A 10,537-nucleotide genomic window follows, 5' to 3' on the forward strand; every position below is an offset into this window, starting at 1 on the left:
ATTTAAAGTTCTGATTAGGTTTCTAAGAGTATATTATGACTCTGGAAATAAATTAATACAAGGTAAAACAACAAAGACATAGGAATTTTGTGGATGTCATAATGCAGACATTACATGTTTAATGCTCAAGAAATATTCACCCCTTTTACTGAAACACACAAACAAATTGCAATGGTTCAATTTAAATTGTGTATGTGTCATCTGGTTCAAAACCTCTACATGTGCTTCAGGAAGGGTGCATGGGGAGAGAGTCATGGGTTACTTGTACCAGTCTACTTAAATCCCAACATTTGCCCTTCAACTTAGTCTTAAATGGAATTAAAATTAAGAGGTTCACTGAGATGTTAAGAATAGATTTGCAGTATAGAGATCTCAGCCATGTAAGAGGAACAAAATAGAACATGTCTTTGAATTCTTTGTGCAGATACACTTAACCTGTTAACATTGAAGTGAAAGACCCTGAGCCTTCAGGTCTACCACCCGCCCCCCTTGGGAATGAGGAACTAAAACCTGTACTAAAAGCAGAATTGCTAAACCATTGTTTAACCACAGTTAAGATTTCTGTTAAGATATGTTACTCAACCATAGTTAAGATAATTGCTGTGTTCTGGGGAAAACAACTGTAACCTTTGCCCATGCCCTGATGTGTAAACCCCACAAAAGTTCTCGGAAAGACCTCAACTGAACCTAAGGTAACCTTTAAAGTAACCAGTCCTGTAGAGCCCCGCAATCTTATGTAAAGCTTATGTTTTGGTCTATAAAAATTGTATGTGACTGCAGTTCGAGGCTTCTCTTACTATGTGGATAGGAGACAGCCCATTTGTACAAATGCCTGAATAAACCCTCTTGCTGCTTGTGTCAACTGGACTGGAGTCTGGGTTCTTCGGGTGCCCACCTAAGAAGGTAGTACCCTGAGTCTGGGGTCTATCAGAAGATGCAGCAAACTGAGTTACATCACTATTGTGGTGGTATTGTGTTCCCTGAAATATTGTGCACTCTAATAAACTTATCTGGGGTCAGAGACAGAACAGCCACAATATTAAACATAGAGGATAGGCAGTGGTAGCATTCTACCTTCAATCCTAGCATTCCAGAGGCAGAGATCTACCTGGATCTCTGTGTGTTCAAGGATACAGCCAAGCATCGTGACTCACACCTTTAATCCCAGGGAGTGATGGTAGAAAGCAGAAAGATATATAAGGCAAGAAGACCAGAAACTAGAAGCATTTGGCTGATATAGCTTTTCGGTTTCTAGCAGCAGTTCAGCTGAGATCCATTTGGATATGAGGACTTAGAGGCTTCCAGTCAGAGGAAACAGGATCAGCTGAGGAACTGGCAAGGTGAAGAACCTGTGGCTTCTTCTGCTTCTCTGATCTTCCAGAATTAACCCCAATATTTGGCTTGGGTTTGTTTTTATTAATAAGACAATTAAAATTCTTGCTACACACAATAGTTTAGTATTTTTGAAATACAGCTTGTTTGATGGTAAGTTGGAAGATTGAACTGATAGCATAGTGATAGGTTTAGTATACAGCCATTACAAGAGGTTCCATAAGAATAGTTACTTACTGTGTTTTCCCAAACACAGAAGTGGCATATTTATTACCGGTTTTGTAATTCCTTATCGTATCCTTCACAGCAAGAATTTTATTATTTCTTCTCTAGAGGTATGGATTTGTTTAAGAATGTGAATAGTATGGGTCAGTATCAAGTAAATACCCACTATGTCAGAGACCTTCAACATGCTGTATTTCTACAAGGAACAACACACCTGAAGCAATCACATGATTTATTCATTGATCAGATACCAACCAAATACTAGTAAAGGTATTGGTGAAGGAAAAACACATAACTTATTTCATAAGATGACCTTAAGAATCAATACATAGCCGGGCGGTGGTGGCGCATGCCTGTAATCCCAGCACTTGGGAGGCAGAGGCAGGTGGATCTCTGTGAATTTTGAGGCTAGCTCTGGTCTACAGAGCTAGTCCAGGACAGGCTCCAAAGCTACAGAGAAACCCTGTCTCGAAAAACCAAAAAAAAGAAAAAAAAGAACCAATACATAGCTGAGCTAATTATGTTATTATCATTGAACCAAATTTGTGTAAACAATCTGATACATTTGTGACATGAAGCTGTGGGGATCCCAAAACATCTTGAGCACATAGCTGCCATGAAAGGCTTAGAGGCCCAGACACAGCTTCTGTAATAGGTTTTACTGGCAGGTAACACCCAGACCTAGGAAAAACCATAAATGACCCCACCCAGGGAGGGCCTGCATCTAAGGGGAAGTAGCTGACATCCCAAACATTCCTAACATTAGATAAGGTCAGATAAAATGGCCAGATGTCCCTGAATCTAACATATACCTAGACAAATATCAGCCAATCAGGGTCCTGAACCCTGGAAACTCACCTCACCCCAAATTCTGTTTAAAAAAAAAAAAAACCTCTACCCTGCTTGAGCCTAGGGCTCTGCTCTCACTGCTGCATTGGACAGAGAGAGAGAGACCAAGCTCAGAGCTTAAAAATGAAGACTCTTTGCTTTTACATATGGGATTTGGATTTGGTCTCTGTGGTGGTCTTTTGGACATTCTTGCAATCTGGGCATAACAGAAGCCACGGATGTAACATTTGATAAAGTTTTTCATTTCTCATTTCATTCACATATTTGCCAGAACTTAGTGCTTAGATCAGTATTAAGTTACAAGCATTACAGAACAGAAGGTAGAGTCCTTTTGTGCCTTTACTCATTCACATAATCTTCTAGGTAAACAAAGAACATATAAAACCAGTGAAAACAGGATGTAGATCCCCTAACAAACATGACTACAAACTAATTTTCTGTCCCTAAAGTTCTTCACCAGGCTCACAGAGGGAGATGGGCTCATGATCTAATAGTAGCAACTCATTCATCTGCCTCCTCTGCACAGTTAGAGAAGTTCCTCCCAGATAGATTCCAGAAACTTACACTTGTCCACAGACTGAGATGCTTCCTATATATATATCACACACTCAAAACAGACATGGAGTGATAGATGCAGTGAAGAAAGCTCTCAATCCTCTCTAAGATTCTAGAAGTAGGTTGTGAGTAATAGACTGATTAATAAAAAAGGTCTGATTCCCAGAAAATTCAGTTTCATTGTCACTTGGATTAAGTCCCAGCTGTGACTCGTTAAATTTTCCATGCATTCAGGAGAATTGGGGTTAGGGGTAGGTGTAGGGACTCATATTCTTTGCTGCCTGAACCCTTTTGTCAGGAGTTTCTCTGCTAAATCTGTAGTGCTGTCATTAACCAACTTCAGTCTCAAGTCTGATTTTCCTCATGTGATCACTTACCAGATGTTGGCATCACCTTTTATCCATAAACTCTCATTTGCAGACAGCTGTTAGAAAACCGCATTTGCTGTGCAGTGGGGGCGCACGCCTTTATCCTAGCACTCAGGAGGCAGAAGCAGGCAGATCTCTGTGAGTTCAAGGCCTGGGCTACAGAGTGAGATCCAGGAAAGATGCCAAAGCTACACAGAGAAACCCTGCTTAGGAAAAAAAAAGAAGGAAGATAAAGAAAAGAGAGAGAAAGAAAGAAAGAAAGAAAGAAAGAAAGAAATTGCAGATATTATTCTTCCATGTAGAATCTGCATGCAGATATTTGTTTAATATGAGAAATTCACTGCAATGAATGTCTGAATTGTTGAGCAAAAAGCATTTTCAAGATACATATCAGTGCTTAAATGAAGCTGTTAGAAATAAGAAGTAATTATATCATGTCTCATAAGAGCAAGTTTGACAGATAGTACAGTACACAATTTGACTTTCAGAATAAGGCTTTGGAATCATAGAATGTGGAAGTACCAAAAGGTATTGAAACAATAAAAAATAAGTAGAAGTAATTTGAAGAAGTGTCAAAATAGACATCAGACGATAAGTTTTCTACCTTCTTCCATGGCTTTATAAAACATGAACCTTTCCAGTTGCTCCTATCAGGTGCTTTTGATAACATTCAGTTCTATATGGCCTTGAAGAAATGCAGATACTGACATAAGAACAGAAATAGAGCAAGGAGAAGTAAGTTAGATTTAACAAGGAAATAATCAAACATACCCAGAAAACATGAATATTGGTGGTTTTGTTAGTTTATAGTGGTCACTTTAAGATTTTTTTTTAGAAATCTAAAATATATATTTACATATTGTATTTACCCTCTGTGTATTACATATATTACCAACAAGTTGGCAAATACATTTCACAAAATAGAGTGAATACAGCAAGACAGAGTTTGTACACACTTGCCTAAACACAGGTGCATTAAAGAACATACACAAATTAAAACATAGAAGTTTAGGTGTGCACACCAGTGTTCTTGTGTGATGACTGTCCACAAGGTGCATAACATTCTGAGTTATAAGAACCATATATTCAAGAACTGTGCAGAGGCTTTCAGTTCATTTTATTATTTACCAGTGTTCTTGTGTGATGACTGTCCACACTGTGCATAACATTCTGAGTTATGAGAACCATATATTTAAGAACCGTGTAGAGGTTTATTATTTACCAGTGTTCTTGTGTGATGACTGTCCACACTGTGTATAACATTCTGAGTTATGAGAACCATATATTCAAGAACCGTGCAGAGGTTCAATTCATTTTATTATTTACCAGTGTTCTTGTGTGATGACTCTCCACACTGTGCATAACATTCTGAGTTATAAGAACCATATATTCAAGAACCGTGCAGAGGTTCAGTTCGTGCCTTTAATCGTATCAGGGTCTTATACATTTCTCATCCAGGGAGCACAGTGGCTGGATGCTGTAGAATAGTAGGTCATGAGCAGAAAGGGACTCACAGCTGGGAAACACTCAGAGATGACAATGGATGTGTATACTAGGAACCAGCTAGGATTATGCAAGAAGACCAGGAGCAATTGAAAGAGGCAGGTGATTATATAAAAGAAAATAAATGTACTCACCTGAAGAAGGATAGTTTTGGTAGCCCTAGACTCAGTGGAAGATCTTAGAGAGGTTTTAGTCCTGGGCATGAGTTGCATCCTCTGCTTGTGCCTATATATGATGAGAAGAGTTGATATGCTGGCCCAGACCATGAGGCCCACACACAGCATCAGAAAGAGGCAGGAACAGAGTGTGCAGGATTTGGCCAGTTTTGTCAAGACAAACAGAGCAGTAGCCAAAGTCTTGTATACTTGTCACATTTCTATCTCCCAATTTTCGAGTCATGTAGAGGAGATTATAAATATTCGTGAGGACTTTCAGAATGAAATCAAAGCATGGGAAGAAGCCACTGTGCTTTATAGTGATATTTTATTTGTATTGAAATGCAATTTTATTTGTATGTTAATAAAGTTGCCTTGAGGTCAGATCAAGCCAGAGCAGAAGCTGGGTGGTAGTGGTGCACACCTTTAATCCCAGCACTTGGGAGGCAGAGCTAGGTAGATCTCTGTGTGTTCAAGGGCACAGCCAGCATGGCAGACACACGCCTTTAATCTCAATACCAACCATAGAAGACCTGGAGGCCTGTACAAACAGGCAGTGATGAGGAGGTCATGTGGCTGGGTTTACAACCAATGAGAAAACAGAACGGAAAGTCTATACAAAAGATCGGACACACAGAAGTAGGTCTCTTGCAGAGAGGAAGGACAGCAGAAGCAGTGAAGGGTAAGGTTTTCTGCTCTTGCTCTGACCTTGTGGTTTTTAACTCTACAACTGGCTCTGTGTTTCTTATTTAACAAGCCGGTTACATCTACAGTGCTTGAATGTTTTGTATTTAAACTCTGCCCAACTGGAGTCCCTGTGGCTGATGGTGATGGCCTGGAAGACACTCATGAAGCTGCTGCTGCAAATACATGTACCCCTGCCCAATTTGTGAAAGTAGAAAAGGAGCTTACATCCAAAATCAGTTATGAAAACATTCCACCCAAAAGCTAACAACATGTGGGTCACTCCTTTACACAGCAGAGTTAAGAAATTGGCTACAATTAAATAGTTCAGAATCTAGTCTGTGGAGTTCAGCTTGTACCTTGTGAAATAAAGCAGTAAGTAATTATAGAAGACAGAAGACTTGCCCAGAAGTCCAATTGTAGTCCATGGCAAGAAGACCACTCGTAGAACCAGATTCCTGCCAGTCATCCTGTCATTTCCTGATTTCTGAGCCTGAGGATCATGCAGGTGAAGATGAGCCATGGGCTGAATATCAGTCCCAACAAAATTCCAAATTCTCTATCCACAAAACCTCCACTAGAAACAATGATTATTTGTAACATTGGGAAAGTTTGAAGATGTTTATTTCAGTTTTAAAGCATGCTCCTTTCACACAGAGTTGCCACAGAGACAGGAGACTTGATAATTTATTCACTCTTCATTTGTCTGTGACCAGAGCATAAAAGTGACTTTGTACCAAACACAGAGAAAATGACTTTAGCAGAGAGGGGTTATGGATTTGTAAACTCATACTCTGATTATAGGTACAATAAGGACTTGAACCTGGCTGAATGGCAATAGAGAAAATACGGAAAGTTACAGTGCGGTTCCCTGATTGCTGCTCAGGTAGCTTCATCAAACACAGCAGTGCAGTGTTTTCTTTGTGCTTACACATAGGTGCTCACCCTACAATGCTGTTGCTTTGACCTCTTTTTTGCATCATGTGTACACATTAATTTAAAGGACTACTTTGCAGGTCAATATAAATTGTGATTCAATATTTCCAGCAAATTAGAGACACTATAATGTGACAATAACTTGCCCCACAGTGAATTATGTACAACTTTAATACAATGCCTCTATATCTGTGTGATTTCAGAGACACTCTCCTGGCTCTGTGTGAGAAAGATAGGCATAATGAGCTACAGAACTGTTAAAAACTATGTCATATATTTTGGACAATAAATAAGAATACATTTAAAAATATTGTGTGTGGAGGTTGGGGATTTAGCTCAGTGGTAGAACACTTGTCTAGCAAGCACAAGGCCGTGGGTTCAGTCCTCAGCTCTGGAGAAAAGAAAAGAAAAGAAAAAAATATTGTGTGTGATAGAAGTAATCTATCTTCAGTTTTAGATGACACACAGAAATCCTAATGAGTAACTTCGGAATATGACAACATTGGCTATTGATGTAAGAATGGAGAACATTCTAATATACAAGATGTATGTGAAACATAGTTGTGTGAAAAATGGGACTTAATTGTCTAAACTGGGTATAGTTAAAATGTGGTTTTTCTTAGACTGTTTGCTTATGATCACTTTCAGGACACAGATGAGATTCAGGATGTCAAAAAGTCTTCAACATCACTTTATTCTATATCCAGAGTCATCCCTTTCAAATTCTTATACCTTGCTGGGTGACTTATTCCACTTGATTTTGATATTTTGAAAAACGGCCACAGGACACACCTCTATCAGCTCACATCAGATAGATGGCATTTCCTTAACTACTCTTATAAAAATTTACAGAGAAAATAACACAAGGGACCTCAAACAAGGCATATTTGTATAAGAGATTCAAATATTTTATTCATTTATTTTGTTTTGCCCAAATTTATGTAAAAAAGCATCCTTCCAGTAACACACGGATACTCATTGTCATAAATAATTCTAGTAATCTGAGAAACTAGTGATTTATCTTCTTCCAAGTACAAAACCATCAGGCACACTCCCAAAACCAACTATATGAATATATTTCATGATTCTTACAATGCTAGTTAAATAGCAGATTATTAATATAACATTGTGTGTCCATGTGTTCTTTGTCTTATTTCACTTATCTTTTCTGTAATTTAAAATATTTAATTAGAAAAAACTGCATATGACAAGGGTAGAGTGGGAAGTTTGGAATACGTGAATGTCATAATCTAATCACTACCTTCATGTTCAGTCATACATCTATCACCATCTCACAGTTACTACTTTGCATATGAGGACTCAGGACAACAAAATACGTACTTTATCATGGTTCAGTAAACAATACAGATTATTAACCACATTCACCCTCCTCTCTTCTGCTAATTCAGGCTCTTTATAATTGAAATAATAAATGCTTTTAGGAGATCGGGAGGTCACTTTACACCACAGTTTTCTTTACTACATGAGTCTTTTTGCTAAGGGCCATGTACAGCAGATGACAACTAGTGTTGGACAAGTCAACCCTCCAGATGTGTAACTACCTAATAGTGAGCCCCACCTGGCAAAGCTATGGGGTCATTGGCTGAGGATACCAATTATTTTCCACCTGTAACTGTCTCAGATACCATTCCTATGTCTCCCTAATAAGAACAGATGTGGGGTTCCTTCAATGGCCCATTCGTAGTATATTTTACATCTTTAGGAATACTACAGTTGTGGATGGTCAGGTTATGATTTATGTTTAAGCTGTATCATTCTGATGAACAGAATTATTACCAGAATATTCTTCTTTACTGACACAGGAAATTAACATTATTCTTAGTCTCAATGACAGCATTTTACACATTTTTCAATGACCTTAGAACAAGTCCAAAAGAGACAAAGCTGCCCCTACAGAAAATACACAAAGACTAATTCCCAATTGTTGTTTGTTGCTAAATCAAGGCCAGGCTGTTTACATCAAGACATAGCCCTTGCAGTGGCTCTCTTTCTGCATGTGCTCTGTCTGATTGCTGAAAGTTCAGCCAATTTTTTACTGTCTGGAATCCCTCGCCAATTTAGAGCTACATGCATGTATCAAAGTGCCATTACTAGGCTAAGAGAAACTATGTGAATTAACTTGTGTTTTGAGAGTGGGCAAGTCCCTGAAGATGTAACTTATAATTGTCCACAGTTCAGCTGTTGAGAAGCACAGCAGCAGCAGCATGGAGAGAGATGGCTGTGTAGAGCTATGTGAGAGCTGCTGCAGAATGTGAGTGAAGTGTGTGTGTGTGTGTGTGTGTGTGTGTGTGTGTGTGTGTGTGTGCACGCACACTGATGGACAAAGAAGAAGCATGTGAGAAGTGTGAGGGAGTGAGTGGATGAAAGAGTGAGTGAGTAAAGAGCAAGTGAATAAACTAGGAAAAGTATGTATGTCAGTGAGTGAGAGAGAGCTGTGTGAAAGCTGCTGCTACAAAGAGGAGCTAATGCCTGGAACTGTGTAAAGCACTGTGTGGTGAGAGAGCTATGTAAATGAGATGTTTAGCTGTGGCTGGGTGTATGTTTGTAACTGTGTGGAGGCAAGGAAGATGAAGCTGAATAGAAAAGATATGTAGAAGAGACATGTATGTAAAAGAAAGACACAGTGTAGTCATGTGAAAAGATGTATGTATGTAAAGATCTGTAGCTGTATGCAGCAGTGTGGAGATATGTAACTGTATGGAGACAGAAAGAGTCAGAGACCATTCTTAAGATGAAGTAAAAGAGAAAGTTAACATCAGAAAACATATGTCTTTCCTTATTTTACCAGTCAGACAGACAGAAACTTATTCCTAAAAAGTTTCCTATCCCTTGCTACCTTGAGGCATTCCTTTTATTACCCTGAGATGATTGTGGGAGCTGATCTCTCATGGTCCATGATATCCTGTTATTGTCAAATACACTAATTGCTGCAGAATTCTTCAATGCAGAGTGTCTGGAACCCAAGTCTCTTAGCTGGAAGATCCTATACCTTAAGAGGATTTTTCCATCCTTGCTGTGGATATCGCTCTGTATAAATAAAATTCTGTTTGGCCAGTGGCCAGGCAGGAGGCATAGGTGGGACAAGAGAGAAGAGAATTCTGGGAAGTGGAAGGCTGGGAGAGAGACACTGCCAGCCGCTGCCATGAGAAGCAACATGTAAAGACACTGGTAAGCCACAAGCCATGTGGCAAAGTATAGACTAACAGAAATGGGTTAATTTAAGATAGAAGTAGATAACAAGAAGCCTGCCACAGCTATACATTTTGTAAGCAATATAAGTTGGGTCTGAGCAACTGTGGGACTGGTGGGTGAGAGAGATTTGTCCTGACTGTGGGCCAGGCAGGAAAACTACACTTCCTTGATAGTTTCTACATACACACAGGTCGAATCCCCACTCCCCTTTTGATATAGTCACTTACCCACAATGTTGACATAGGATTTGCCTTTTGAAATCTACATGCATGTTGCAATGTAAAGCACACAACACAAGATCTTCTCTGAGTTACTAATCCCACTTCCATAGTCTTTCTGCCCGAGACACGTGCTAAAGGGAGGCAGCTGGTGCCTGAAATATGGGTGTGTGATTCCATGACCTCCCCTCCCATGAGACCTTCAATTATCATCTCACCTGTGAGGATAGGTAGTATACAGCTGTGTGGAGACAAGAATTTTTCTAGGCTGTCTTTAGGGTGTAGTATTAAAAAAAAATAAGAATTCTTGCTAGAGTCCTTTGAGATGATATTATGTAGGTTAACAGTCTCTGGCCTGTCCAAGAATACCAGGAACTTGTATTGTCTTCCAGGATTTATAAGGAAATGCAGTTGTTGTAGTAGCGCCCCCACTAACACCCACGCTACCTCCACCCATTTACCATGTCCAAGCCAGGGGCTGTGGATCAAAAAAGAGAGA

At 39.3% G+C, this 10,537-nt stretch overlaps 1 pseudogene; it reads right to left on the reverse strand.

Moving 5' to 3' along the window:
- Positions 1 to 4,768: 4,768 nt before the first annotated feature.
- On the reverse strand, positions 4,769 to 6,197 carry LOC118575578 (annotated as a pseudogene).
- Between the last annotated feature and the right edge of the window lie 4,340 nt (positions 6,198 to 10,537).

This window comes from Onychomys torridus, unplaced genomic scaffold, assembly GCF_903995425.1.
Source record: "Onychomys torridus unplaced genomic scaffold, mOncTor1.1, whole genome shotgun sequence".
In the NCBI taxonomy this organism is placed as follows: Eukaryota; Metazoa; Chordata; class Mammalia; order Rodentia; family Cricetidae; genus Onychomys; species Onychomys torridus.